The sequence below is a fragment of the Vipera berus genome (assembly GCF_964194415.1).
Source record: "Vipera berus genome assembly, chromosome: 3".
Classification (NCBI taxonomy): domain Eukaryota; kingdom Metazoa; phylum Chordata; class Lepidosauria; order Squamata; family Viperidae; genus Vipera; species Vipera berus.
The window spans coordinates 181,206,313-181,232,761 of NC_138204.1; the positions used below are offsets into that span (position 1 = coordinate 181,206,313).

Consider the following 26,449-nt stretch of genomic DNA (forward strand, 5'->3'; position numbering starts at 1 on the left):
CAATTAACGCACAACTAACTCTGAGCATAGTGGTACTGTATTAAGAACAACAATATGCCACAACATGTATCAATGCAAGCTACTTAATAGAAATATGACAAATATGAATATGGTATGTGCAGGTGAAGTATATTATTATAGTCCAATTTCTTTCTTAGAGGTAAATTAAATGTACTAATCAGCAGTCTGAATAGAATAGAGCTAGATGGGACCTAGGAGGTCTTCTAGTCCAGCCCCCTGTTCAAGCAGGAAAACCTATACCATCTCGGACAGGTGAAGTCTCTTGGGAGGAAGTGATCATGCAATATTGGAATTCAACATTATGGAAGCACAAGCAATAGAACACAGTCAAACTAGAGTCTTGGATTTTAAGAGAGCTAATTTCAATAAACTTAGAGAGGGCTAGGGAAGGATTCCATGGATGAGAATCTTCAAGGGGAAAACAACTCAAGAAGCTTGGGAAATTTTGAAAAGTGAGATAATAAAAGCCCAGTCTAGCACAATACCAACAAAGAGGGAAAAATAACAGCTCTCAAAAGAAACCAGCATGGCTGCATAAAGAACTCTCTGATAAATTGAAAGATTAAAAAGGACAAGTATAAAAAGTGGAAAGAGGGGCACATAACTAAGGCAAAATATTAGCAAATAGCCCGAGCCTGCAAAGACGAAGTGAGGAAAGCTAAGGCTCAAAATGAACTAAGGCTTGCGACCAAAGTCAAAAATAACAAAAAAAGCTGCTTTCAAAATGTAAAAAACAAGAAAAAAGTTAGAGAAATGATCGGTCCATTAGTGGGTGAAAGTGGCAAGAAGGTGACAAGCAACAGGGAGAAAGCAGAACTATTTAACTCATTTTTTGCATCTGTCTTTACACAAAGGGGAAAAACAGTCCAAGCTATCAAAAACAGTACCATAAAAAACAGATTAGAAACACAAGTTAAGATAGGCAAGAAAATGGTAAGTGAGCACCTGTCCAGCCTAGACGAGTTAAAATCACCAGGACTAGATGGATTACACCCCAAGGTTCTCAAGGAACTGGCAGACGTGATCTCAAAACCACTGAACTATATTTTTCAAAGATCCTGGAGCACTGGGGAGGACCAGAGGACTGGAAAAGAGCTGATGTAGTTCCCATCTTCAAAAAAGGGAAAAAATGGATCCAGGAAATTACAGACCTATCAGTCTGACCTCAATACCTGGGAAGATTTTGGAAAAGATAATCAAACAATGAATCAGCAAACACCTAGAAGTAAACAAAGTCTTTACTAAAAGCCAACATGGGCTTGTCAAAAACTGATCATGCCAGACAAATCTTATTGCATTCATTGACCAAGTGACAAAATTAGTGGACCAGAGGAATGCTGTGGAAATAATTTACTTGGACTTCAGTAAGGTATTTGATAAAGTAGATAACAACCTACTACTTGATAAGATAGAAAAATGTGGGTTAGACAGCATCACCACTAGATGGATTCGTAGCTGGCTAACCAGCCGTACTCAGCGTGTGGTCCTCAATGAAACTGCATCTACATAGAGGGAAGTGTGGACGAGGAGATAGATGGGGAACTCATCCAATTTGCAGACGACACCAAGCTTGCAGGACTAGCCAACATTCCAAAAGAAAGGCTTAAGATACAAGAGGATCTGGACAGACTTGAACATTGGGCGCTATCTAACAAAATGAAATTCAATGGTGAAAAAAGTAACGTTCTACATTTAGGCAAGAAAAACCAAATGTACAGGCATAGTATAGGTGGTACCTTCCTCAATAGTAGTAACTGTGAGAGGGACCTTGGAGTCCTAGTCAACAATCACTTAAATATGAGCCAGCAGTGTGCTGCAGCTGCCAAAAAAGCCAACACAGTGCTAGGCTGCATTAACAGAGGGATAGAATCAAGTTCATGTGAAGTATTAATACCACTTTACAATGCCTTGGTAAGGCCACACTTGGAATACTGCATCCAGTTTTGGTCATCATGATGTAAAAAAGATGTTGAGACTCTAGGGTACAGAGAAGAGCAACAAAGATGATTAGGGGACTGGAGGCTAAAACATATAAGGAACGGTTGCTGGAATTGGGTATGTCTCATTTAATGAAGAGAAGGACGAGGGGGTACATGATAGCAGTGTTCCAATATCTCAGGGGCTGCCACAAAGAAGAGGGAGTCAAGCTATTCTCCAAAGCACCTGAAGGCAAGAGAAGAAGCAATGGATGGAAACTAACCAGGGAGAGAAGCAACCTATAAATAAGGAGAAATTTCCTGACAGTTTGAACAATTAATCAGTGGAACAACCTGCCTCCAGAAGCTGTGAATGCTCCAACTGGAAGTTTTTAAGAAGAAATTGGACAGCCATTTCTCTGAAATGCTAGGGTTTCCTGCCTGAGCAGGGGTTGGACTAGATGACCTCCAAGGTCCCTTCAACATCATCATCATCGTTATTATTAATCTTTAAAGTATAATACAAATCCCTGTTTTGCGTTCTTTTGTGAATACATTCAGTGATCTCAGGAAATAAGGATTCTATTCCCTTTGAATGTTTGTTTTCATCTAGATGACTTCTTTTCCTTTTCCTCCCACCTCCCACTATGCTGCTTTTCTGTTTTACGCAAGATAATCAAGTGAAATAGCTGGCAGTTTTTGTTACCAGGACACAAAAGAGCCAAGTATTCCATTAGGAAATTATGAAGTGAGTGGCTGAATCTTCTCCCTCTCCCAAGAATGTAAATAAAGGGAAGTATTCTCAAAAGTGCAGCTAAAGACAGGCCTCCAAATAGTAGTTTCTCACTCTTGTGTCAAGTTTCCAGCAAGAGAAAAGACAGTATCTTAAAGACAGAAAAATGCCTCTATAATCAATCATTTTACTAGTTGTAACTGTGCTGTGGCAGGTGCAGTATTAACTTTGCCACTCAATTTGGATAGAAAAATCACCATATGTTCACTAAAACCCTGATATCTGATGACACTGCATCAGTGGAACCCAGAGTCAGGAAAGACTGTAAAATTAAATCTATCAGAGTCATAAAATGTGATTGTTAGGATGAGCTGAGCTACAGAAAATAACATAACTTGTTAAAGAAGACACTGCACAGATATTCCACATGTTGGAAATATAATTTTCCCTATGTGAATACATCTCAGAACAGCATATACCAATAGAGGTGTTTGGGATAAGAATATTTTAAATCTTGGAAAAGATTATACAATTTCAGGTTATCTGAAAAACAATGAAAAATTATGTAAATATTAAGTTAGGAAGAATACCAAAAGTTGCTGAAGCAACTTCTGCTGTCCAAAATGGAGAAGTCCATTTTTCAGCACAGTTTGGACAGATCTAGCAAAGAAATGTTTTACAAGCCTTGATACAGCCTTGTCTTCTGGTGCAAGGCAGTTGCTGTGCTGTAATATGGCACACAGAATGGCATCTACAAGGTTTTCTTCCTCCCAGAGGTATTCAGTCCAAGTTTTCAAACAGTACACTTGGGAACCCTGATTGTCCTTCCAGTGCTGCCCTTCTCTTGAGGCAGGTTCATGGTAAGACTGATTGATGCTTTGAAAAGAGAAATATAAACAATGCTTTTGCCCCAGCTAAATATCTCTATATTTTTGACATTGAAAAATACCATAGGGTTTTCATCTTAGCAAGATTTAATGTTCCGTTTTCAGTCCTAAAAGAAGAAACATACCAACTTATCCCCTTTGCAGACAGGTTTTGCTGTTATCACTTGGAAGCAGTTGAAACAATGTGTTGTGGGTTGTTATACTATCAGTGTGTCGCTTTTCAATTTGAGAGAAGTTTATTGTGGGTTGGGTAATATGCTAATTCCAATTCAAGATAAGTTCGTTGTAAATCAGGTAAATTTTATATATCAAATTTCTTCACAATTTTAATCAAGATAATATTTTTACAGTTGCCAAATTCTGCTTTATAGCCTGTGCTACTAGCAAATAAATGATGAAATCCTGAAATTTATCTAATTCTTTTTATTATTTTCCAGTGTGTCTGCTATTGCTGTTGATTATTATAAAATAGTATAACTCTTTTCAGTTTATTAACTACCTGATACAAATTGTTTATAAGTTGTGATAATAAAATTCTTTAGGTTAATTTGATTTTTGGTCATGGACTACAATAAATGATCTGAACTGATTCAAAGTGATAAGGGTGTTATATTCTAATTTATAAAATATATTTATACTTATCTTTTATCCCATATTTTTTTATTTTTATTTTAATCCCATTTATATCCCGCCCTTCTCCGAAGACTCAGGGCGGCTTACAAGCTTAGCAGTAGCCTTCATTCTATGTATATGCCTGCTTATTAGGGTTTTCGCCCCCCCAAGCGGCATTATTACAAAGTCAGCTTATTGCCCCCAACAATCTGGGTCCTCATTTTACCTACCTCGGAAGGATGGAAGGCTGAGTCAACCTTGAGCCTGGTGGGATGCGAACCTGCACTAATTGCAGGCAGCTGGTGTTACTTAAGGAGGCATTAGCCCACTGCTCCACCAAGGCTCTTGACTGCCAGATTGGCACTTCACAATTAAATAAATGGCTCAGAGATACAGTAATTAAGTTTTAGACACACTATTTTTTTTGCTTAATCATAGTTTATTAAACTATTGCTTACTGATTTCACATAAAATGAATTGAGATGCTTAAGGAAAATGTTTTGTCCTTTGGGGAAAAAAGGATGTGTGAGTACTAATGAAATGAAGAATAATCATGCTTAATGGATCAACATTTAGTTATACATATACAGAATATTCCCAAGGTTCCTAGATCCAAACTACTTGGTGATTAATCTAATATATAAAAATATATACTTTTCTGTTACCATCGAGCATACCTCAGTCAGTCACTATAATGCTGTCTAGCTTGGTAATGAAACATCTGCAAGAAATCAGAGAGCACCAAGAATCCAACATTACACCAAACTTTTGTTTTAACTGTATAAAAGAGACCACATTTAGAGTCAGAAAGAAAGTTGGGGAAAGTTAGCACAGAGCGAAGAGGTCTTAAGCTCTCTTTTCTATTTTTCAGCTTACTAATTGAGATCCATCTTCAAAAGCTTTCTTCTGTCCCTACAACTAAGAAACCAGCTTTACCTCTGAGCAGTGACACAGATGCTTTAGGCAGCTCATTTTGCATGGCATGAAACCATTATGTCTTGATTATTACTGTATCCTGCAAGAACAATAAATGGGGAATAACTTTTGAATATTCTGCTTCAGATGCCAAAGCACCCAAACTAGGCTTATATATTATCCAGTTTGATTTAGGGAGAGAGCGTCCATCTCATGGTACAGATGTTCTTTGGTCAGCACTACTGAGTAAAGTACAGTAGGTGGAGTGAAGAACTTGTAGAAATATAATATTTATGGGACTTTCCATCAAAGAGGCAGCTTGCCGTGTTTAGGCCCTGGACCTAGAGAAGGAGCAAGTGAAAGACTTTGTCTTATGGATTCTGATATTATTAATAAGAGTACTATTAATCAAGTCCTAGATGGAATGTTTGAGGAATGATCAGCAAGCAAAACGCATACTGTATTTTAGATACATGATGCCAGATGATGGACTAGAAAAAATATACTGGCAAGCTTGAGGAAAATACAAGGGAAAGACATGGTTAAGCTGGATGATATGGATCAAAGATTAATGTGTTGTCCTTGGAAGAGATACTAGCTATTATTAAAGACGGATCAAAATGGTGAGCATTTGCCAACAGGAGATGATCCCAATTCAATGATAGTAAAACAAATGAATAGGTGCCTTTATATGTTGCTTGAAATTTTGTTTTTAAATGGTCTATCTGGATAATTTAAATTGTCAACTGGTTTTCTGGTGCTATTTAATTTAAACTGCCTTAAAATATGTGTAAACAGATTAGGTATTTATAAATGAAAAATAAAAAATGTGAGACAGTGAATTCTTAGCCTCCTGTCATTTTTTATTTCTGCTGAGGTTACTGCGATTTTTACAGTCATTGCTGATGTTGTATGTCTCAGTTTTGGGTTAAAGTCATGGTTCCGCTAGAATGAAACCGGTAAAAGAACTTCAAGGCAAGAATTTTTCCTTAAAGAACATTTTATTAGGAAACATGACAGTAAGAAGCTATTCTACAACGAATGACGGACTTACTGCATTTTGCCTCTGGTCCTTGACGGTGCCTACCATACTAAAAACACACAGATTTTTTTTAAAAAAGATACCAATTTCCAAGGCTCTGAACCTGAACTACTTCGCAGCACTTTCTGCTTTTGCCAAAAAGCAGAAACCCTTCGGCGTCGCAGGTATCCGCTAGGGGGCGAGAGGTCCTGCCGAGTTCGTGTCAAAGTCACATGAATCCAACGTTGGAACGCGTCCTCGAGTGACCCTGGCACGGCTCTTGCACTGTGACTGGGAGAAAGGAACCTCATGGCGTCTCTGGCTGTTGTTCTCACAGCAGCCGGAGAAGGAGCCGTCGTAGCCGCCGCCGCCGCCACCACCTCCCAGTCCGGTGCAAGGGGAAAGAGGTTCGTACGTAGGGCAGGATTTGGCTGGCCTTTTGTCCAGAAACCGCGGTGAGCGAAAGCTTCGGGCGGGAGAGCGGCGGCTGCTTAGAATCACCCCCAAAGGGCGTAGAAAAGCAGGCTCCACCCTGCGCAGGCACGGGGCTAGGGAGCGATTGGGCGCGTCTCTCCTACAAACTAGGTAAGGGACGACTCCCGGGGTTACGGCGGCTATCTGACGACCGCGGGGGGGGGGGAAGGAATATCTGTGCCCGGGGTCGGAAACTCTCGTCAAGCCGAGAAGCGGCCGGACTCGCATCGGGTGGCTTGCGTTTGAGCCGCGCGCTCTCGGGTTCCCACGTCAGTAGAAAAACAGCCCCAAGCGGCCAGTCGCGCGCAGCAAAAAAAAAAAAAAAAAAAAAAATCGGAAGAAGGAAGCGACCGCGATGTCAGCTTGAAAACGCTACAAGTCTCTTGTGGTAAGCAAGCATGCTTTGGACTGGGAAAGAGGAAAGAAGTTAGGTCGCAACTGAGTTACCTGCAGGTCTCGCCCCTGGTTTGCTTGCTTTTGAGGAAGCAGGTGAAAAGAATCCTGGTCAGGACCGAGTATTTCATTTTCGCTGTCTCTGAGGATTTTCATTGTTCAAAATTTCCCGCACGCCAGTAAGATAATTCCCTTGGTTGCAAAGAAGTAGAACTCTGTGTAAATGCTGAGTGATTTTTTTTTCACTGCTAAACAAGTCTTAGCAGTTAGTGATGCAAGGTATTTGATTCTTTACTGACCTTTGAAACCCATTTAAGTATATATTCGACCCTACAACTCCTAAGTGTGTTTTTCTTATCCCTTCTTTTCTTTCAGCTGGTGCTCTGTATAAAAGACTATTTTAAAAAAAAATGATACTACAAAATGGATTTTGAAAAGTTGTCAAGGTAAGAAAAAAAGAAGATCTGTCATAACAAGTCTGACAGGCTTTAACTGGGATACTTGTAGCCCTAGGAAATATATTTGTCTATGTCAATATTACACTATTGCACTATCTAGCATAAAGGAATTTGGTTTAGGTAAGAAAAAAATATACAGTACATTCTGCATGTGCAATACAGAAAGATGTATTGAAAATTATTTTGTAAATATATTTCCACATTTATGCTTTGTGATTAATTGCCAGATATAAATTGTGCTCAAATGAGATCTAACTTTTTTGTTCAGGTTCTTTTTGACAGTTGCTAGAAACAAATTAATGTATGGGATCAAGAAAGAGAATTCTAAAAGAAACCAACTTTTCTCTGAAGCATAAATACAAGAGTATATTACTAAACTTTAGTTTTGAATTTCTTGTGTGTTTAGAATTTATGGACATTTTGAATTTTGAAGCAGCTATTTACAGAATATGGCACTGTAATATTTTAGACACCTTAAAATAAATAGTGTAGAAGCGACTCGTGACTTCATTTTATTTTTTTATCAATAGCTTTTCTAAATATTTCTAGTGATAATTATGTAGGTAGTAAAGTAGCAGGTAAAAGGCACGTGGTGGCTCAGTGGGTTAGGACGCTGAGCTTGTCGATCAGAAGGTCGGCAGTTTGGCGGGTCGAATCCCAAGTGCCGTGTAACAGAGTGAGTGCCTGTTACTCGTCCCAGCTTCTGCCAACCTAGCAGTTCGAAAGCACATAAAAATGCAAGTAGAAAAATAGGGACCACTCCGGTGGGAAGGTAACAGCGTTCCGTGCGCCTTTGGCGTCTAGTCATGCCAGCCACATGACCACGGAGACGTCCTCGGACAAGTGCTGGCTCTTTGGCTTTGAAACGGAGATGAGCACCGGCCCCTAGAGTCGGAAACGACTAGCACGCATGTGTGGGGGAACCTTTACCTTTACTAAAATAGCAGGTACAGACAGAAGTTTCTTAAGGCATATTTAAAAAGAGACTTGTAATTGGGAATCCATAGGAGTCTCTCTGTCAGAGTACTGTTTTATGCATGTCTTAAATTAGTTGTCAGTAATTTTGGGTTTTTTTTAGAGAGATCATAATAAAAGTATTTCATGTTTCCTACTAACTGTATTTGTCATATTGAGGTTATAAAGTATTCAGAAGCAAAATGTTTACATTTCTGCTGAGCTCTTTTTGAATTAATGTTGAAGATGTGGCAGCTGATAGAGAGGTACCAGCAAAATATAATCTACAGCTATTAAGAATAGTTTAATGCTAATTTTATCACTCTCCAGTCCTTCAAAAACAGTATGAAATTAACTCTTAGTCAATACAATTGCTGCCAGATTTTAAATGCTGAGAAATCCATAGCTGACCAATTAAATTCTACAAAAATTGGTATCCAATCAATGCCCCATCCTGATCCATTTTTAATTTCTTTATCTTGTACCCCAAAAATCTAAACAATTGCTACTGTGGAGAGAGGGTGTAAAGCAGCCAAGGTGCTATCACCCTGTTGCACTTTGAACTCCTGTAAAATAAGGATACCTCAGGAAAATGTTAAATGGGTTGGACCACTGCAGGGAATCGGAAGAGAAAAACTTTGTCTAGAAATTGGTAGGGAGAAGGACAGATGAGTTTCACTAAGGGAAATTAGCCAATCTACAATTTCTCCAGAATTTCATTGTCTAGAAAGGTTAACTGTAATCGGAAATGCACTGTAACTAATAAATGAAGATAATGGTATGTAGTTAAAAAACCAAAACTAATGAGTAATGAACAAGCCTTCACATTCTTTACAACTTTTCATCAAATTAAAAAAAGGCAAGTGAAAAAAAGGAGGTTGCTGTGTCAGTGAAGTAGCAATAAACAATGCATTTAGGTACAGGTCACAATGGCAATTGTGACTAGAATTGCCGTTGCTAAATGACATGGTAGTAAAATGCAACATTATGGGTACCTTGACATGATCACAATTAAGCCCAAAATTTGTTGTTAAGCAAGACAGTTGTTAAGTGAGTTTTGCCCCATTTTATGATCTTTCTTGCCACAGTTGTTAAGTGAACCTCTGCAGTTATTAAGTTAGTAACATGGTTATTAAGTGAACCTGGCTTCCCCATTACCACTTAATTCAGGGCCTTTAAGTTCAAACAGTCATTGAATGAGAGGTATGACATTGGACCATCTGTATAGTGTAGCTCTAAGACTGTCCAAGAGAAATCTGCAATCTTGCAGTTTTCTTGGGAAGATTATAGAAGTGGTTTGCCATTGTCTGTTTCTTCGGGTTGAGAAAGAATGACTGGCCCAAAGTCACCCAGCTGACTTTGTGCCTAATGCAGGACTAGAACTCACAGTCTCCCAGTTTCTAGCATGTTGCCTTAACCACTATACCAAACTATTTAAAATAGATGTCTAAAACAATACCATGCAAAAATGCACCTTTAGAACAAACAGCACGTTCATACAATCACATGCTAATACTTTTCAGTTGTCTTTAGTTGATTTTAAAATTTAATTTTTAAAATATACTTTTAAATTTAAATTTAAAAATCAATAAAAGGTAAAATGGCTAACATGAGCATGTAATTATATAAATATGTTATTATTCTAAAGATGTACTTTTACAGTGTCCTCCAACAAATTTGCCATGTTCTTTCCTTTACTACCCAAGTACTTAAATGTGACTTAATTCATGATTTTGGAAATTTGCACAAATAATTTATATGACTTCTGTCAGTTCAATCATATGTACAATACCCATTACATTAATGCTCAAACCTACAGAGCCAGCAGTGGCTAAATCCGAGTAGTCTAGGATGCAGCTCACTGCACAGGAGTGGGCTGTAGGAGAATGAAATTACCTCAAGAGGTTATTGTATAGTGAATTATTTCTGCTCTGTTCTTGGTGGATGAGGTAATCTTTTAGTTCCCCTAGGAGTAAACAAAGTCTTTACCTCTTATTACCTTCCAAAGGACAACATGTAACTGACTACTGATTTTCTGGGAAGTACAAAATATGTTTTGTTATAAAAAATAAAATGAAAGGGGCATGTTTGCATGTGAGTTTTTAATGATTAGTAAAACTAGTGACACAGTTTGAGTTTCTTAGGACCAAAAATTTCAGAAAGTCAAAACCTAAGATTAGTCCTTTGTTTACAAAGGATGACTGGGAAACTTTCAACGCATATAAAATAGAAGTAGAATCTGAAATAAGCTGAGAAATCTTAGTCTCTCATGTTACATTGAAGTTACTATTCTGTTATATAATATTATGTGACTCCTCGGACCTAAATAAGTTCTAAGCTGATATTTCTCTGTGATCAATTGTGTTCTGATAGTAAAATTTTTCATGGTTAATGGTTATTTGAGCTGGGATTCAACTTTATCATAAAACAGTCACTATGATTTTAGTTTTCCAAGGTGTAATGAAATAAGTTACCAAGGAATGGATATGGGTATTTGCAATTAAATTAAAGTGGATATTATTGCTATTAGTACTGAATTTTTAAAGTATTAAATGTTTTGCAGTTTTGTTGCCTGTGGGTTCATTCTCTCTTAAAAATACCTGTGAAGTAATTACTAACCTAAGACTGTCCACAATTTCTCTATTTACGAGTAAAGTTATTTTGACATTAGATCCAATCGTAAATTGGATTATAAGTATTCTGAATGCTGACCTGGAAATATCTTCTACTAAATATGGTGAAGCTTATGTATGATTCAGGTTTGAGCTGTAAAAGAGACCATATACCGTATATACTTGAGTATAAGCCGAATTTTTCAGCCCACTTTTTGGGCTGAAAAAATCCACTTCGGCTTATACTCCAGTCAACAAAAAAAAAAGAACTTACCGAGGACTTGCGCGCGGCCGAGCTACTTTGCCTGACGCTGCTGGGGTCGCCCGGGCGCCTCTGCTCGCCCTCAGCAGCACCTGGCCCGGAATCACATGCGAAACAAGCCCGGCAGAGGAGCCGGAGCGGCGAGCAGAGGCGCCCGGCCCAGATCCTGCAAGGCCCGGCCGAGACGCGCCCCCAGCAGCGGAGCTGCTCCGGCTCCTCTGCCGGGCTTGTTTTGCATGTGAGCTACTTTGCCTGACGCTGAGAAGACCCGCTTGGGCACTCGGGTTGGTGTCAGTCTCCGCAGGCCCTTCTCGTTTCCAGGAACGTCAAGCGCGCTTGGCTCCCCACCCCCACGGCAGGGCAGGGCAGGGCAGAGCAGAGACTTGCTCGCCCTTCTGACGGCCCTGAAGAGAAACGAAGGGCTTGCAAACTCCCCGCGAGAAGCTGGGCGAAGCGCGCGGCTGGGCGAGTGTGTGCCTGCGCGCGTATTTACGAAAGAAACGCTCCGAGAGTTCTTCTTTCTCCGCCCCCTTGGGGGGAACTCTAGCGACTGCTGTAGCCGCGCTTCTCTTCTCGGCTCCGAAAATAGGGATTTCTACTCTCTCTCTCTCTCTCTCTCCCCTCCCCACCCCGCATTCTCCTGCCTCTTCGATTGCGACAATAAAAGGGCGAAGGGTGCGCTGGTTTCTTCCTCCTTCCTCCCCCCCTCCCCTCCCCTCCCCGATTGTCAGGTGAGGCAGCTGGAGGTCTGGCCGGGAGATTGTAGCCGTTTTGAAACGCCGCGTCTTGAAACGCCCGATCAGCTGATTTTCGGGTGGAAGAGCCGCGGCTTGAATCTGTTTGCATCTGCCTGAATTAGACCGAAACGGCCTGAATTTGACCAGAGTTGCTTTGTAATGGCTGGAGGAACTGCAGAGGAGGTCTTGCCGGGAGATTGTGGCCGTTTTGAAACGCCGCGGCTTGAAACGCCCGATCAGCTGATTTTCGGGGCGGAAAGAGCCACGGCTTGAATCTGCTTGTATTTGTTTGAACTTAACCAGAAACGGCTCGTAATGGCTGGAGGAACTGCGGAGGGAGTGAATGCTCCAGCCTGGAATATTTGGAAAGGCTGGGGGAACCGGATGAACTGCAGCTTAAGCGACTGTTGCCGGAGGAGCCATGGCTTGAAACGCCCCAGTTTTGGGGCAGCGTTTGCTTGTTCCCTCCCTCCCTCCCTCCCTCCCCTCTAAATCCTTCCTTCCTTCCTTCCTTCCTTCCTTCCTCCCTCCCTCCCTCCCCTTTCCCTCCTCTCTAAATCCTTCCTTCCTTCCTTCCTTCCTTCCTTCCTTCCTTCCTTCCTTCCTTCCTTCCTTCCTTCCTTCCTTCCCCAGCCCTAATCCGGAAAGTGGAAGGAAAGAAGAGTAAAGGCTGGGCGGAGGAGGAGGGGAAGTTTAAAAAGGGGGCGGCGTTCCCTTTAAAAAGCCGCCCGCCACGCCGCGCTCCCTCGCAGCACTCGCGGCGGCTGGCTTCTTGGCTCCCGGTCTCCCCCAGGCTTCCCGGCTGTGATTGGCGAGCGAGCCTCCCGAGCTCCGGCGGCCGTGACATCAGCAGAAGCGGAGCAAGCAAAAGCGAAGGGGGAAGTCTCCCCTCGTCCCGGGAGACTCTCGCTTCCCCCCACCCCCCACCCCCCACCCTCCCTACATCCCGAGCCTTCCAGATCTTCGCCTGCCTACTCGCGAGCAGGCATGTTTTCCAGCCAATCCGGGCCTGGGAGCAGGGCGCCGGCGGCACGTCCACTTTCCCCGCACTCTCCGTTCAGACGGCGCCCTTTGAGCCTGGAGTGATGCGGACGTCGGAAAAGGGCGCCGGGCGAAAGCAGCGAAGCGGGATCGCCGCGTGCCCCCCACTCCTCCTCCTCCTCCTCCTCTTCTTCTTCTTCCTCCTCCTGGTCGGCTTGACACCCCCATTTCGGCTGCTTCGCAAACTGCTTCCTCCACCCCACCCCACCCCACCTCACCCCTCCCCGCAAAAGATGCCGGGGTCGACAGCGTTTTTTCTACCCGGAACAAGCAAACACGCAGGCAACCCTGCACTATTCAGCTCAGTGAAGTCACGCTTGAAACGGCTTGAAACGCCCGATCAGCTGATTTTCGGGGCGGAAAGCGTGCGGTGTTGTTGTGTTTTTTTTCCTCCCCCCGAAAGTGAACGGCAGCTTTCCGTACTAGTGTATTGGCATGTCAAGACACCAGCACAAAGACCAAGGTACAAGGAGCCCTCCTTCAGTCATTATTGAAACATTTGATCAGCCCAACTTCTTCTTCTTATTATTATTATTATTAAATCTGTTTTTTAACCAAGCGTGACTTCACTGAGCTGAATAGATGCCGGGGTCGACAGCGTTTTTTCTACCCGGAACAAGCAAACACGCAGGCAACCCTGCACTATTCAGCTCAGTGAAGTCACGCTTGGTTAAAAAACAGATTTAATAATAATAATAATAATAATAAGAAGAAGAAGTTGGGCTGATCAAATGTTTCAATAATGACTGAAGGAGGGCTCCTTGTACCTTGGTCTTTGTGCTGGTGTCTTGACATGCCAATACACTAGTACGGAAAGCTGCCGTTCACTTTCGGGGGGAGGAAAAAAAACACAACAACACCGCACGCTTTCCGCCCCGAAAATCAGCTGATCGGGCGTTTCAAGCCGTTTCAAGCGTGACTTCACTGAGCTGAATAGTGCAGGGTTGCCTGCGTGTTTGCTTGTTCCGGGTAGAAAAAACGCTGTCGACCCCGGCATCTATTCAGCTCAGTGAAGTCACGCTTGGTTAAAAAACAGATTTAATAATAATAATAATAATAAGAAGAAGTTGGGCTGATCAAATGTTTCAATAATGACTGAAGGAGGGCTCCTTGTACCTTGGTCTTTGTGCTGGTGTCTTGACATGCCAATACACTAGTACGGAAAGCTGCCGTTCACTTTCGGGGGGAGGAAAAAAAACACAACAACACCGCACGCTTTCCGCCCCGAAAATCAGCTGATCGGGCGTTTCAAGCCGTTTCAAGCGTGACTTCACTGAGCTGAATAGTGCAGGGTTGCCTGCGTGTTTGCTTGTTCCGGGTAGAAAAAACGCTGTCGACCCCGGCATCTTTTGCGGGGAGGGGTGAGGTGGGGTGGGGTGGGGTGGAGGAAGCAGTTTGCGAAGCAGCCGAAATGGGGGTGTCAAGCCGACCAGGAGGAGGAAGAAGAAGAAGAGGAGGAGGAGGAGGAGGAGTGGGGGGCACGCGGCGATCCCGCTTCGCTGCTTTCGCCCGGCGCCCTTTTCCGACGTCCGCATCACTCCAGGCTCAAAGGGCGCCGTCTGAACGGAGAGTGCGGGGAAAGTGGACGTGCCGCCGGCGCCCTGCTCCCAGGCCCGGATTGGCTGGAAAACATGCCTGCTCGCGAGTAGGCAGGCGAAGATCTGGAAGGCTCGGGATGTAGGGAGGGTGGGGGGTGGGGGGAAGCGAGAGTCTCCCGGGACGAGGGGAGACTTCCCCCTTCGCTTTTGCTTGCTCCGCTTCTGCTGATGTCATGGCCGCCGGAGCTCGGGAGGCTCGCTCGCCAATCACAGCCGGGAAGCCTGGGGGAGACCGGGAGCCAAGAAGCCAGCCGCCGCGAGTGCTGCGAGGGAGCGCGGCGTGGCGGGCGGCTTTTTAAAGGGAACGCCGCCCCCTTTTTAAACTTCCCCTCCTCCTCCGCCCAGCCTTTACTCTTCTTTCCTTCCACTTTCCGGATTAGGGCTGGGGAAGGAAGGAAGGAAGGAAGGAAGGAAGGAAGGAAGGAAGGAAGGAAGGAAGGAAGGAAGGAAGGATTTAGAGAGGAGGGAAAGGGGAGGGAGGAAGGAAGGAAGGAAGGAAGGAAGGAAGGAAGGAAGGAAGGAAGGAAGGAAGGAAGGAAGGAAGGATTTAGAGGGGAGGGAGGGAGGGAGGGAGGGAACAAGCAAACGCTGCCCCAAAACTGGGGCGTTTCAAGCCATGGCTCCTCCGGCAACAGTCGCTTAAGCTGCAGTTCATCCGGTTCCCCCAGCCTTTCCAAATATTCCAGGCTGGAGCATTCACTCCCTCCGCAGTTCCTCCAGCCATTACGAGCCGTTTCTGGTTAAGTTCAAACAAATACAAGCAGATTCAAGCCGTGGCTCTTTCCGCCCCGAAAATCAGCTGATCGGGCGTTTCAAGCCGCGGCGTTTCAAAACGGCCACAATCTCCCGGCAAGACCTCCTCTGCAGTTCCTCCAGCCATTACAAAGCAACTCTGGTCAAATTCAGGCCGTTTCGGTCTAATTCAGGCAGATGCAAACAGATTCAAGCCGCGGCTCTTCCACCCGAAAATCAGCTGATCGGGCGTTTCAAGACGCGGCGTTTCAAAACGGCTACAATCTCCCGGCCAGACCTCCAGCTGCCTCACCTGACAATCGGGGAGGGGAGGGGAGGGGGGGAGGAAGGAGGAAGAAACCAGCGCACCCTTCGCCCTTTTATTGTCGCAATCGAAGAGGCAGGAGAATGCGGGGTGGGGAGGGGAGAGAGAGAGAGAGAGAGAGAGTAGAAATCCCTATTTTCGGAGCCGAGAAGAGAAGCGCGGCTACAGCAGTCGCTAGAGTTCCCCCCAAGGGGGCGGAGAAAGAAGAACTCTCGGAGCGTTTCTTTCGTAAATACGCGCGCAGGCACACACTCGCCCAGCCGCGCGCTTCGCCCAGCTTCTCGCGGGGAGTTTGCAAGCCCTTCGTTTCTCTTCAGGGCCGTCAGAAGGGCGAGCAAGTCTCTGCTCTGCCCTGCCCTGCCCTGCCGTGGGGGTGGGGAGCCAAGCGCGCTTGACGTTCCTGGAAACGAGAAGGGCCTGCGGAGACTGACACCAACCCGAGTGCCCAAGCGGGTCTTCTCAGCGTCAGGCAAAGTAGCTCACATGCAAAACAAGCCCGGCAGAGGAGCCGGAGCAGCTCCGCTGCTGTGGGCGTGTCTCGGCCGGGCCTTGCAGGATCTGGGCCGGGCGCCTCTGCTCGCCGCTCCGGCTCCTCTGCCGGGCTTGTTTCGCGTGCGAGCTACTTTGCCGGCCGCTGCTGAGGGAAGATCTCTGGAGAGGAGCATAAGGTGAGCTGCTGCATTTCCCAGCCTCGGCTTATACTCGAGTCACCAACTTTTCCCACTTTTGGGGGGTAAAATTAGGGGTCTCGGCTTATATTCGAGTCGGCTTATACTCAAGTATATACGGTATATAGGATTGGGATAAATACAATAGGAATTCAGATTTTCTACAGTCTTGCTCAATTTATGATATGGCCAGAGATAATTGCAACACTTTGCTGTTTTTAAAGAGTGGTTGTGACATTTCTGGGAAGTGAAACAGCATTGAAAACAAAGAAGTGACAGGAGTGTTAGACAAAAGACCCTTAAAAAGTACTACTAAGCATTCTTGCATTATAAAAGGAAATGGTGACTTAGTATTATTACATGGAAACAGAATGGTTTTAGTATATGGAGAGCGAACCAAAGAAATATTTTAAAGACTGTACCATACAACTAAAGAATTTGTCTCACATTTGTTGTAATGGTATAGAGGTTAATAAAGTACCAAAACCATATATCAATACATCCAGTTAAAATGGCATCTGGTAGCTTTTGCTGCATTAAGGAAGATCTCTGTGACCATGGCTCCCCTGAAAACAATTTTTTTGAGTGTGATATGCTCCAGATATATTGGAATTGATTGTCAGAATTCCCTCCTGACCTGGTACACAAATCTGGAGGACATATGTGGGATAAAGTTGTTGCTTTTTAATTGGTCAAATTATTATATATAATCCATGGCAGGCAGATTTTCTTTTTTCATAATTTTATTTCTTTTGTTCAGATAATTATTTTGGAGGCAATGTCCTAAACATGTCAGAAACTCTGAGAACAACTCTGGAGGCAAGCTTTTGTCTTGTTCTCAGAATTCTTCATGCAGTTGAAAAATACAAAATAACATTCAGTAGGTTAATGTAAAGTCACCTTAATGTGTGCACCTGGTGCTGCTGGTTTTGAAACCCAAATTCATTTATAAGGTAGGAGTTTTATTCAGATCATTAGAATTCACTGAATGGATTAGGCTGCTGACTCACACCAGGAAGTCAATATAAAACGAATTCCCACAGAGATACTAATTTGTAGTGCTTGGTGTCTGAAGGTGGTTTTACAGGAATGTGGCTGCTTTGTATCTCTAAGAGCTGAAGCAGATCTCAAAGGAATCAACAGGAATGAATGACAAAAAACTGAGTGTCAATAATTAAACTAATAGTGCTATTCTGAGACCTATCAAGACTGAAATATTCACTACAGCAATCTTAGTTTAAAATTCCATGTGGTGGTTATGGTGGTTTCCTTCCCCAAAAGGAAGATAACCCTAAATTTAACAAGTATTCTCAAGGAAAAGTATATATAGATAGAGAAAAAACTGGTCCAAAGCCCTTTTTCTCCATCTTGCCAAATTAGTAACTTTTGCAGAAAGTTCACCTGCCATTAGGAAAATCAGGAGCAAAGAAAAGTGATTATTTCAAGCTAATTGCCTATAAACAATATATCACATTTATAAACTGAATTCTCGTCTGCAAATGTCAGCTATTCTCTTTCCCATACACTTACACTGCAGACATATACTGTACATATGTTTGAAGGCACACATGCATGCATAACACTTCTTCATTTCTTGCCAGAAACAGCAAAAAGAAAACAACAAACCACTTGAATCAAATTTTGTATTGCATTTCAATTGTAGGCGACCTTCTGTTGAGAAAGAAATATCCTTATTTTCAATCAATTGGGGGATGTTGTAATGTTAGATGACTAGGATATTTCATGCCCATGCCTTCAATTTATTGCCAAATACCACTATGTTTGAAAACAAAGCCAGTCTTCAGTCCAAGGTTTAGGCTAGCGTGACTATGAATCCCAGAATTATTCTATGTGTGGGTGAAAACAGTGCTGTGCTTGTATTCATAAGAGTGGAAGAAAGTTGCTCATTGCTAAAGCTACCTCTGCTGAGCAACTCTTTCTAATCTTGTTTTCAAATATATTATTATCCTTGTAAACCAAAAAGCAGGTGATGGTGCTAGTATAACACTACATTTGCAGTAAAATATATTTGAATCTGAAAAAGAAATTGTTGGAGCATTGGAAACTAGTCAGTGAGATCATTAAGTTTATTTATATTTCATGTTTCATTTATATTTAGGCTATTCCCCAACTGGCTCTGAAATCTTGAAGGAATTTGTTTCAAAAAAATGATGTAGATCTATAGAGTTCAATGAGGTGGGAAAAACAGGTAGAATTTTGCCGCATCCTTAACATTTCCATTATATTAATGTGAAGATAAGAAAGCAGTTGTTTATTACACACAATTGAAACCACTTTTGGCAGGCTACATTATTCTGCCTGGCTTCATCTATTGATCCAAATTGCAAGAACTGGACCTTCTCTTAGGTATTTTATTTAATTGCTTCCGTGTGCAGAATAAACTTCCTAAAGATGCACTTACTTTCAGGGAGCTTTTTACTAGAAATGAACAAAGAAATGAATTTCTCCATACGATTTTCTTTCCCTGAACTGTTTATTTTTAATCTGCCAGAATCATCAAATGTCTTGGCCTATTATTTGATACTTACATTTTATCATTTGATGCTTGAATTTTAATTGCAGGAGGATTATTGTTTGTATTTAGAACACTAGCCTGCGTTTGTCAAAGATAAGCCTACTCCCCGGATAAAACAGAGGCCCTTTAAATCTTTTTATAAATGGGATTATTTATTTGGAGTTCCCCAGGCTTATAGTCCTGGGTGACTTCAACCTGCCGTCACTGGGAGGGTCGTCGGAGTTAGCTCGGGAGTTCATGGCCTCCATGACAGCCATGGGCCTGACCCAGGTTATTGAGGGCCCAACTCATGAGGGGGATCATACTCTCGACCTGGTGTTCCTGTCTGGACAGTGGTTGGATGATCTGGGAGGGGGTTCCCCGTCCATCACCCCTCTGTCATGGTCAGATCACCACCTCCTGAGGCTGGTTTTCCGTCATGCCACCCCCCGCCGCTGGGCGGCGGAACCGACCAGGTGGTTCCGCCCCAGGCGCCTAATGGACCCGGATCGGTTCCAGAGGGCGCTTGGGCCTATACCTATCACCCTTACCCACAGCCCAGTCGATGCTCTGGTGGAGGCCTGGGAAACGGCTGCCACCAGGGCACTTGACTGCGTTGTACCCATGCGACCTCTGACCCGGCGCAGATCCCGTTGGGCCCCATGGTTCTCTGTGGAGCTCCGGGAGATGAAGCGTCGGAGACGAGGTCTAGAGAGCGGTTGGAGGTCCAGCCGATCCGAATCCGACCGATTGCAGTTAAGAACCTTTATAAGGTCTTATCTTGCGGCGATAAGGACGGCAAAGTCTAACTACTTTGCCGCCCTTATCGCGTCCGCAGATAATCGCCCGGCCGCCCTGTTTAGGGTGACTCGCTCCCTCCTTAACCAGGAGGTGAGAGAGGATCCCTTGCAGGGACGAGCCGAGGAGTTTAGTCATCATCTGGCGGACAAAATCGCTCGGATCCGGACCGGCCTGGACTCTGACTGGGCAGAGTCTGATGTGGAAGAATCAGGCGGTCTTGAGCACGTTATCTGGACTGAGTTCGACCCTGTTTCCCCTGATGATGTGGACAGGATCATGGGGAGACTGAGCACCACCACCTGTTTGTTGGATCCGTGCCCCTCCTGGCTAGCTTATGCGGCTCGGGAGGGAACACGAGGCTGGTTCTATGCAGTAATAACTGCTTCTTTGAAGGAGGGTGTCTTCCCTGCCGCCTTGAAGGAGGCGGTGGTGAGACCCCTTCTCAAGAAGCCTGCTTTGGACCCGGCTGCTTTAAACAACTATCGTCCAGTCTCCAACCTTCGCTTTCTGGCGAAGGTTGTTGAGAGTGTGGTGGCGCATCAGCTCCCTCTGTTCCTGGAGGAAACTGATTATCTGGACCCGTACCAATCGGGCTTCAGGCCCGGACACAGCACGGAGACGGCATTGGTCGCGCTGGTGAATGATCTCTGGAGGGCAAGGGACAGGGGTTGCTCCTCTGTCCTGGTCCTATTAGATCTCTCAGCGGCTTTCGATACCATCGACCATGGTATCCTGCTGCGGCGTCTCAGGGGGTTGGGAGTGGGAGGCACCGTTCTACGGTGGTTCTCCTACCTTCAGGGCCGCTCGCAGTCGGTGTTGACAGGAGGGCAGAGATCCACCCCGAGGCCTCTCATTTGTGGAGTTCCTCAGGGGTCGGTTCTCTCGCCTCTCCTGTTCAACATCTATATGAAGCCGCTGGGCGAGATCATTCGTGGTTTCGGGGTGGGGTATCACCAGTACGCTGATGATACCCAACTTTTTCTTTCCACCCCGAACCAACCCAGTGATGCCCTCTCCGTGATGTCCCGGTGCCTGGAGGCGGTTCAGGTCTGGATGGGGAGAAACAGGCTTCGTCTCAGTCCCGCCAAGACTGAGTGGCTGTGCATATCGGCATCTCGGGTTAACCAAGTTATTCCACCTCTAACGATGGGGGGTGAGGTGTTACCCCCCGTTGATAGGGCTCGCAACTTGGGCGTCCTCCTGGATTCACGGCTCAATTTTGAAGATCACATAGGAGCCGTGACCAGGGGGGCTTTTGCACAGGTTCGCCTGGTGCGCCAGTTGCGTCCCTATCTGGACCGAGACGCCCTACGTACAGTTACTCATGCGCTTGTGACCTCCCGTTTGGACTACTGTAACGCTCTCTACATGGGGCTGCCCTTGAAGACCACTCGGAGGCTTCAACTGATGCAGAATGCGGCCGCGCGAGTTGTAATGGGGGTTTCCCGATACTCCCATGTAACACCTCTACTCTGCGAGCTGCATTGGCTTCCGGTTGCCCTCCGGGTGAAATTCAAGGTGCTGGTTATTGCCTATAAAGCCCTACATGGCCTGGGTCCGGGGTATTTGAGGGAACACCTGCTGCCGGCTTCAAACGCCCTTCGCCCAGTGCGCTCCCACAGGGAGGGTCTGCTCAGGGTTCCGCCGGTAAGAGATTGCCGGCGGGTGACACCCAGGGATAGGGCCTTCTCAGTGGGAGCGCCTGCCCTCTGGAACCAGCTGCCGGTGGAGCTGAGGACTGCCCCCGACCTCCGATCATTCCGCCGGGGCCTGAAGACCTGGCTCTTTGAGCTCTCGGGCCCAGGCTGAGGAGAAAATTATTTTAATTGGGGTTTTTAATAGCACAGGGTTGATTTAATATTTTTTAACTTGGCTTTTAACTTTTGTATGTTTGATTTTTAACTCCCTGTAAACCGCCCTGAGTCCTCAGGGAAAGGGCGGTATATAAATGCAATAAAATAAATAAATAAATAAATTTATTTATTCTAACATGTTTAAACAGAATCTCCAAAATCTAAGCTACTTGGCATATCTGAAATCCTCTGAGCAGATCTAACTGATTCACGGACACAGTCACAAGCCAGGTTGCATAAATTGTAATTCAGTAGCCAAGTTTTACTTCTGACGTTGACAAGCAGTAATTTTGTAATGAACTTTAAAATTACTTGGATATCCCCTGCCCAGCTGTGCTTGGCTGTAGTTGAGCAGCTGGGTGGGATAGGGAAGTGATTGTCCCTCCCCCAGTATGTCAACTATTTAAATGATAAATTATGTAAGTATTTAAATGGCCTATGTATCTGTTTTATAAAGACCAGAATTATTTGATTCTGCTAATCTGCCAACATGTTTCTTTAAAAAAAACTACCATGGTAATAGTTTGTATCACCTAATATACATTTTAGTTGTCAGCTGATTCAGTTTTCATATTTATATCCTACCTTTTCTGATTAATATAATGATAACATTGGAATGTTTCTGTATAAAGTGCAAAACCTGCTTTTAAATTGCAAATATTTTTAAAATTTATTAGTGATAAATTATCACTATATAAATGTTCTTGTAAATTTGTGGTTTTATTCTGGATATCCTATGAAGAATCTTTATAAGTCTGTGGGTCTCTTACAGGACTGCAGTCTGACTGTAAGAAAATTCTTCTTTATTACATAAAATAATGACGAAAATAGTTTTGGATGCAAAGAAAGTACATTCTATTTGGCAATTCAGCCACCTGATCTGTAAAATGTAATCTTGTTTTATTTCTTCATGAAGAATGAATAACCCTACTATCTTTACACTAAAAAATGAATATCTAGTTCCTTATACTGTGATAAGGATTAAAAAATGTGGCAGTAGAATGAAACAATGTTTTAAATCACCCAATGGCTAGAAACAACAAATTAAAATATACACTCGTTAGAAGCTACTGAAACCAATATGTTGCAAGATCTGTGTACACTTGTGTTTAAAATTACTCCTGGATTTCCTTCTTTCTTGAATTATCTATAGAAAACTCTTTAATCTTCCATATAGGGATGCTGCCTTAGTTTGAAATTAATTGTAGACCCCTCTATACTAAAACATAAGCAGTATTGAAGTATTGAGCCAATATATACTGCTCAAAAAAATAAAGGGAACACTTAAACAACACAATGTACTGTATTTAATAGTAGGGTGTCTTACCTTGTGTTCCCTTTATCTTTTTGAGCAGTATATATCCAACTAACCTATGGTACAGTTTTGACTTTGCAATACCAGAATTATATTGTCTGTTTTTGATATGCTGTGGTGCAGTTTCTTCATTGAAGGGCAGTTTGTGTACCTCCTCTTCCCAATTCCTTAGCTTGAAATCAAGGAAAGTGGTAAGTTTTTGGTTTTGCAGTTCTCTCTCATTAATTCAAGACAAAAATTGACAAGTGTTTTGTCAGGTTTACCCTTCAGTACTGGATGAACTGCCCTGAAAACGCCAGACTACAGTATTGGGTTTTGTTTTTCCTTTTAATTTAATTTAATTTAATTTAATAATTTAATTTGTATACCGCCCTTCTCCCGAAGGACTCAGGGCGGTGAACAGGGCAATACATAATAAAAAACAGAATACAAAAATTAAAAAGCCATTAAACCATTATGCCCATAAAATTAATACATATTAAAATTAAAACTATTTATAAAAACCCAACCCCATCCCGTCAGACCAGGCCAGCTTGTTCGAAAAAGAAGGTTTTGAGATCGCGCCGGAAGGAGCGAAGGTCGGGGGCCATCCGGAGCTCAACCGGTAAGCGGTTCCAAAGGTCTGGCGCGCCCACAGAGAACGCTCTCCCCCTGGGGGCCACCAATCGGCATTTTTTGATCGGCGGCACCCTGAGGAGGCCCTCTCTGTGGGAGCGCACTGGACGGAGGGAAGTTGATGCCGGCCGCAGGTGTTGCCATAGGTAATCCGGACCCATGCCATGAAGGGCTTTGTAAGTCATCACTAACACCTTGAACTTCACCCGTAGAGCAACCGGTAACCAATGCAGCTCGCGGAGCAAAGGTGTAACATGGGAGTATCGGGAAACCCCCAAGACAACTCGCGCGGCTGCATTCTGCACCAGTTGAAGTCTCTGGGTGGACCTCAAGGGCAGCCCCATGTAGAGAGCATTACAGTAGTCTAGACGAGAGGTCACGAGCGCATGAGTGACTGTACGCAAGGCATCCCGGTCTAGATAGGGTCGCAACTGGCGCACCAGGCGAACCTGGGCAAAGGCCCCCCTAGTCACAGCTCCAATATGCTCTTCCAAAGAGAGCTGTGAATCTAGAAGGACCCCCAAGTTGCGAGCCCTATCTACGGGGGGTAATAACTCACCCCCCATGGCCAGAGATGGAATAATCGGAATTTCCCGGGATGCTGGCACGAACAGCCACTCAGTCTTGTCAGGGTTGAGTCGAAGCCTGTTACTCCCCATCCAGACCCGGACCGCCTCCAGGCAACGGGACATCACGTCGAGGGCATCACCGGGGTGGTTTGGGGTCGAAATAAAAAGCTGGGTATCATCAGCATATTGATGATACCCAACTCCAAAACCACGAATGATCTCACCCAGCGGCTTCATGTAGATGTTGAACAGGAGAGGCGAGAGAACCGATCCCTGAGGAACTCCACAAGTGAGAGGTCTCAAGGTCGATCTCTGCCCCCCTGCCAACACCGACTGCGAGCGTCCCAGGAGGTAGGAGGAGAACCACTGGAGAACTGTGCCTCCCACTCCTAACCCCCTGAGACGTCGCAGCAGGATACCATGGTCGATGGTATCAAAAGCCGCTGAGAGGTCTAAAAGGACTAGGACAGAGGAGCAGCCCCTGTCCCGAGCCCGCCAGAGATCATTCACCAGCGCGACCAATGCCGTCTCCGTGCTGTACCCGGGCCTGAAACCCGATTGGAACGGGTCTAGATAATCAGCTTCATCCAAGAACAAAGGGAGCTGTTGCGCCACCACGCTCTCAACAACCTTCGCCAGGAAGCGAAGGTTGGAGACCGGACGAAAGTTGTTTAATATTGCTGGGTCCAAGGCAGGCTTCTTGAGGAGGGGTCTCACCACCGCCTCCTTCAAGGCGGCGGGAAAGCTACCCTCGCTCAAAGAAGTAGTAATCACTGCCTGGAACCAGCCTCGTGTCCCATCCCGAGCCGCATAAATCAGCCAGGAGGGACACGGGTCCAACAAACACGTGGTGGAGCTCAGCTTCCCCATGATCTTGTCCACTTCTTCAGGAGTCACAGGGTCGAACTCTTCCCAGATTAAATTGACAAGGCCGCCCGTATCCTCATCGTCAGACTCTGCCCAGACCGGTCCGGATCTGAGCGATTTTGTCCGATAGAAATCGACTAAACTCCTCGGCTCGACCCTGCAAGGGGTCCTCCCTCACCTCCCGATTAAGGAGAGAGCGAGTTACCCTAAACAGGGCGGCCGGGCGATTATCTGCGGACGCGATGAGAGTGGTGAAGTGGTTAGACCTCGCCACCCTCATCGCCGCGAGATAAGTTCTCGTAAACGACCTTAGTCGTAACCGGTCGGATTCGGATCGGCTGGATCTCCAACAGCTCTCTAGGCCCCGTCTCCGACGCTTCATCTCCCGGAGCTCCATGGAGAACCATGGAGCCCATTGGGATCTGCGCCGGGTCAAGGGCCGCATGGGTACAACTTGGTCGAGTGCCTCTGTGGCTGCCCTTTCCCAGGCTTCCACTAGGGCATCGACCGAGCTGTGAGCAAAGGAGGCAGGTGGGGGCCCCAGCGCCGTCTGGAACTGCTCAGGGTCCATCAGGCGCCTAGGACGGAACCATCTTATTGGCTCAACAACCCCACGACGGGGAGTGGCAAAACGGAAGACCAACCGCAGGAGATGATGATCGGTCCATGACAGGGGTGTAATAATTGGAGAACCCCCCCCCCGAAATCATCTAACCACCGTCCGGATAGAAAAACCAGATCGAGCGTGTGACCCCCCCCCATGAGTTGGGCCCTGAATAACCTGCATCAGGTCCATGGCCGTCATGGAAGCCATTAACTCCCGAGCTAACTCAGATGATCCCCCCAGGGATGGTAGGTTGAAGTCACCCAAAACTATGAGTTTGGGGAACTCAACCACCAACCCTGAGAGGATATCGAGAAGCTCAGGCAGGGCTGCTCTGCCCTTTCCATTTGTTTTTCCGTTAGAATGAGGATGAGAGCATTTTGTTGTTTGTAGAAATGGAGCAATTCGGGTACAGTAATTCTCAGCATTTCAAACTGAAACTTAAAATCATGGATTCCCTTCAACTTGTTTTTCAAGGTTTGATGTAGGATGTGTGGAAGTGTCCTTAATGACTGAGAGCTATTTTCTACCTCTGTTCTAAATAAATCAAAACAGTCTGGGAATATTGGTGAAAATTTCAGTAGTTCTTTACAAATAATAACTTTTCATAGACTATCTTGTTTATTCTAAAAGTTTACCTGAATAAAACAGTAGATTTTATAGATTAGACGAGCCTGAAATGAGATGGAAATCCAACACTTTGTCTGGGTTACAGTGTTAATTGCTATAGCTATTTCATTTGTCATTTCATTTTTTTGTAAAGAGGTTACATACCGGCATATGTGTACAAAAATTTAGAGCACTTGTAAATTGATATATGTGATGCTGTTCCACCTGTGTGATGTAATTTTAATTTCATTCTTTAAACTGTTTTATTAAATTAAAATAATTGTTTTATAAAGTTAAATTTTCCAAAAAAAATAGGTGAAAGTAAAATGGATCATTGAGATA

At 44.5% G+C, this 26,449-nt stretch overlaps 1 protein-coding gene across 5 annotated transcripts in view; it reads left to right on the top strand.

Moving 5' to 3' along the window:
* Positions 1–6,199: 6,199 nt before the first annotated feature.
* Positions 6,200–26,449, top strand: part of LOC308665809 (serine/threonine-protein kinase Sgk3) — a 46,442-nt gene continuing 26,192 nt past the window's right edge. The window contains exons 1-2 of one of the 5 annotated variants that reach the window (XM_081324054.1): positions 6,200–7,251; positions 7,348–7,418. The gene's annotated coding sequence lies outside the window, so the exon portion shown is untranslated. The remainder of the gene's footprint in view (positions 7,252–7,347; positions 7,419–26,449) is intronic. The other 4 variants (XM_081324055.1, XM_081324057.1, XM_081324056.1 and 1 more) reach the window with 4 other exon arrangements.